The sequence below is a fragment of the Schistocerca serialis genome, unplaced genomic scaffold, assembly GCF_023864345.2.
Source record: "Schistocerca serialis cubense isolate TAMUIC-IGC-003099 unplaced genomic scaffold, iqSchSeri2.2 HiC_scaffold_1014, whole genome shotgun sequence".
In the NCBI taxonomy this organism is placed as follows: domain Eukaryota; kingdom Metazoa; phylum Arthropoda; class Insecta; order Orthoptera; family Acrididae; genus Schistocerca; species Schistocerca serialis.
The window spans coordinates 32,501-37,500 of NW_026047200.1; the positions used below are offsets into that span (position 1 = coordinate 32,501).

General features: G+C 51.7%; 1 non-coding gene across 1 annotated transcript in view; it reads left to right on the plus strand.

Moving 5' to 3' along the window:
- The first annotated feature begins 3,404 nt into the window (after positions 1-3,404).
- LOC126429258 (small subunit ribosomal RNA) overlaps positions 3,405-5,000 on the plus strand; it is a 1,909-nt gene continuing 313 nt past the window's right edge. The window contains exon 1 of the ribosomal RNA XR_007576904.1: positions 3,405-5,000. This exon is cut by the window's right edge and continues 313 nt beyond it. This is a non-coding gene — a ribosomal RNA (small subunit ribosomal RNA).

Sequence of the window (5,000 nt, forward strand, 5' to 3'; positions counted from 1 at the left end):
TTGTGCCTTAACCTAACCTACGTTGTGCCTTAACCTAACCTACGTTGTGCCTTAACCTAACCTACGTTGTGCCTTAACCTAACCTACGTTGTGCCTTAACCTAACCTACGTTGTGCCTTAACCTAACCTATGTTGTGCCTTAACCTAACCTATGTTGTGCCTTAACCTAACCTATGTTGTGCCTTAACCTAACCTATGTTGTGCCTTAACCTAACCTATGTTGTGCCTTAACCTAACCTATGTTGTGCCTTAACCTAACCTATGTTGTGCCTTAACCTAACCTATGTTGTGCCTTAACCTAACCTATGTTGTGCCTTAACCTAACCTATGTTGTGCCTTAACCTAACCTATGTTGTGCCTTAACCTAACCTACGTTGTGCCTTAACCTAACCTACGTTGTGCCTTAACCTAACCTACGTTGTGCCTTAACCTAACCTACGTTGTGCCTTAACCTAACCTACGTTGTGCCTTAACCTAACCTACGTTGTGCCTTAACCTAACCTACGTTGTGCCTTAACCTAACCTACGTTGTGCCTTAACCTAACCTACGTTGTGCCTTAACCTAACCTACGTTGTGCCTTAACCTAACCTACGTTGTGCCTTAACCTAACCTACGTTGTGCCTTAACCTAACCTACGTTGTGCCTTAACCTAACCTATGTTGTGCCTTAACCTAACCTATGTTGTGCCTTAACCTAACCTATGTTGTGCCTTAACCTAACCTATGTTGTGCCTTAACCTAACCTATGTTGTGCCTTAACCTAACCTATGTTGTGCCTTAACCTAACCTATGTTGTGCCTTAACCTAACCTATGTTGTGCCTTAACCTAACCTATGTTGTGCCTTAACCTAACCTATGTTGTGCCTTAACCTAACCTACGTTGTGCCTTAACCTAACCTACGTTGTGCCTTAACCTAACCCATATTGTACCTTAACCTAACCCATATTGTACCTTAACCTAACCCATATTGTACCTTAACCTAACCCATATTGTACCTTAACCTAACCCATATTGTACCTTAACGTAACCTAATTTGTGCCTTAACGTAACCTAATTTGTGCCTTAACGTAACCTAATTTGTGCCTTAACGTAACCTAATTTGTGCCTTAACGTAACCTAATTTGTGCCTTAACGTAACCTAATTTGTGCCTTAACGTAACCTAATTTGTGCCTTAACGTAACCTAATTTGTGCCTTAACGTAACCTAATTTGTGCCTTAACGTAACCTAATTTGTGCCTTAACGTAACCTAATTTGTGCCTTAACGTAACCTAATTTGTGCCTTAACGTAACCTAATTTGTGCCTTAACGTAACCTAATTTGTGCCTTAACGTAACCTAATTTGTGCCTTAACGTAACCTAATTTGTGCCTTAACGTAACCTAATTTGTGCCTTAACGTAACCTAATTTGTGCCTTAACGTAACCTAATTTGTGCCTTAACGTAACCCATGTTGTGCCTTAACGTAACCCATGTTGTGCCTTAACGTAACCCAATTTGTGCCTTAACGTAACCCATGTTGTGCCTTAACCTAACCTATATTGTGCCTCAACCTAACCTATATTGCGCCTTAACCTGACGCACGTTGTCGCTGAACCTGCTCTGTAATTGTTATGCATATGCAACCCGTTAAAGTAGTGTAGTGTTGCCTAACCGCAACCCTCGCAATATAGTTCGCTACTCGCACTGCCCGGTCCCCTGTGTATCGCGTCATGTTAAACACCTTGCAGGTGTTGCTGACTTTCCACATGCTCCTGCTATACACTGTAGTGTGGATAGCAGCAGGACGTACATGCCCCCCCCCCTTCCCCCCTGCCTTCGCAAGCTGGTCGGTGAGAAGTTTGCATGTTCAATGCCCTTCGCATGCCGACGTACTCAGCCTACGTTGTGGTACGGCCTGTCACCTGTCCGCCGATGTACGCAAAACCCACAAACTGTACTGCACATTGCTCCGTATGTACTGAATGATACATCGTGGCCCATGTGACCGTATGACGACAGCGCCTAGCAACGGCGGACCATACAGTCCAAATATTGTGCACGCAGCTACGTGTCGTCTCCCTATAAGAGCTGGATTGCAGTGTGGTACGCCATACAGACGTGTGGGAGGAACGGACGCCCTGGATGGCGATCAGCATGAGCAGTCTGTTGATGTAGTGGAGCGTGTATTCGGACGTAGTCGTCTCTTCTCACACACCGTGATAGCATGTTGCACCGCGTTCCACATCTGCGACATGCTGCAGAGGCGGGCTGACAGTCGTTCGCGCAATGGACACCGCATACGTACGGGGTCTACCTTCCACGTGTTCTCTAGGCGTGCACATGTTGTTGCGTCTATGTGGGCAGACGTAGTGTGTTGTGACACCTGACACAGGCATGCAATACTCGTTGCAAATGGCGATGGACGTGTACGTTTGCTGGTGACGTTACGCAAATGAACAACCGGTAACCCGTTGTGGTGCGGTTGTTCTCGCTAGAGGTGAATCAGTGTTGGCGACGATCGGTCGAGCTATTAACCGGTTGTTTCAGGGATACCCACCATGCCCACGAACGTGAAAGGGGACCCACCATGCCCACGAACGTGAAAGGGGATCTGGGTGTGAGGCGATACGCGGCGGTGGCTGGGTGGGACCGTCCCCGGCCGGTGAGGGGGGGCCGCCCGGCGTGCTGGCAGCGCGGTGCGTGGGCGCACGCGCTACAGCCGGCTGGTGGGGGCGGCCGGTGGCAGGCGCGCCGGCCGACGGACGCGGCAGGCGGCGCAGCTGCGCGCCGGCGCCCCCTGCTCGCGGCGCCTTGCGGCCAAAGTAGGTCCTCGCGGGCCCGGTGCGAAGCGCGGTGGCCATCTGCAGTGTGCTGGTCCGATTGAGGACTTTGTGCGCTGAGGATGCGCCGCCGCCCGGCGCTCGGCGCCGCGACGCCGTCTGCTGCTCGGTCGCCCCAGCGGTTCTCGCAGGTGGTTTGTATCGCAGCTGTGCGGACGTGTTGGCGCGTGCGCTGTGCTGGGAGAGTTCGCTTCGGCACCCAAGTAGGGCTTTTGTCCTTCTGTGGCGCTGGCGTTGGAGCTGCCGGTCACCGTAGGTGGCGCGTGTTGTCTCCCGCCGGCAATGCCACGACAGCACGCTCCCGGGCCTCTGTCGGCAGCGGCAAGCTCAGTTGGGAGCACGGGTGGTCGCACCTAAAGCGTCTACTCGCCTAACTCCGGGCGATTGCGCCTCTCTCGAACCCGACCAAGTACTTAGGACGGCGCTGCGCGCCGCCGGGACCTGAGAGGGTTTCGAGGTGTGTTGTGCAGGGGAGCTCAGCCTCCTCCTGTTTGCAGAATAATTGAGCGGACGCTTGCGTGTTCGCGCGGGCCCCCGGGACACACTCCCGGGCGGCCGGCTGCTCAGCTCTAGTTGACGCAGCTCCCTGGTTGATCCTGCCAGTAGTCATATGCTTGTCTCAAAGATTAAGCCATGCATGTCTCAGTACAAGCCGCATTAAGGTGAAACCGCGAATGGCTCATTAAATCAGTTATGGTTCCTTAGATCGTACCCACGTTACTTGGATAACTGTGGTAATTCTAGAGCTAATACATGCAAACAGAGTCCCGACCAGAGATGGAAGGGACGCTTTTATTAGATCAAAACCAATCGGTCGGCTCGTCCGGTCCGTTTGCCTTGGTGACTCTGAATAACTTAGGGCTGATCGCACGGTCCTCGTACCGGCGACGCATCTTTCAAATGTCTGCCTTATCAACTGTCGATGGTAGGTTCTGCGCCTACCATGGTTGTAACGGGTAACGGGGAATCAGGGTTCGATTCCGGAGAGGGAGCCTGAGAAACGGCTACCACATCCAAGGAAGGCAGCAGGCGCGCAAATTACCCACTCCCGGCACGGGGAGGTAGTGACGAAAAATAACGATACGGGACTCATCCGAGGCCCCGTAATCGGAATGAGTACACTTTAAATCCTTTAACGAGTATCTATTGGAGGGCAAGTCTGGTGCCAGCAGCCGCGGTAATTCCAGCTCCAATAGCGTATATTAAAGTTGTTGCGGTTAAAAAGCTCGTAGTTGGATTTGTGTCCCACGCTGTTGGTTCACCGCCCGTCGGTGTTTAACTGGCATGTATCGTGGGACGTCCTGCCGGTGGGGCGAGCCGAAGGCGTGCGACCGCCTCGTGCGTGCTCGTGCGTCCCGAGGCGGACCCCGTTGAAATCCTACCAGGGTGCTCTTTATTGAGTGTCTCGGTGGGCCGGCACGTTTACTTTGAACAAATTAGAGTGCTTAAAGCAGGCAAGCCCGCCTGAATACTGTGTGCATGGAATAATGGAATAGGACCTCGGTTCTATTTTGTTGGTTTTCGGAACCCGAGGTAATGATTAATAGGGACAGGCGGGGGCATTCGTATTGCGACGTTAGAGGTGAAATTCTTGGATCGTCGCAAGACGAACAGAAGCGAAAGCATTTGCCAAGTATGTTTTCATTAATCAAGAACGAAAGTTAGAGGTTCGAAGGCGATCAGATACCGCCCTAGTTCTAACCATAAACGATGCCAGCCAGCGATCCGCCGCAGTTCCTCCGATGACTCGGCGGGCAGCCTCCGGGAAACCAAAGCTTTTGGGTTCCGGGGGAAGTATGGTTGCAAAGCTGAAACTTAAAGGAATTGACGGAAGGGCACCACCAGGAGTGGAGCCTGCGGCTTAATTTGACTCAACACGGGAAACCTCACCAGGCCCGGACACCGGAAGGATTGACAGATTGATAGCTCTTTCTTGATTCGGTGGGTGGTGGTGCATGGCCGTTCTTAGTTGGTGGAGCGATTTGTCTGGTTAATTCCGATAACGAACGAGACTCTAGCCTGCTAACTAGTCGCGTGACATCCTTCGTGCTGTCAGCGATTACTTTTCTTCTTAGAGGGACAGGCGGCTTCTAGCCGCACGAGATTGAGCAATAACAGGTCTGTGATGCCCTTAGATGTTCTGGGCCGCACGCGCGCTACACTGAAGGAATCAGCGTGT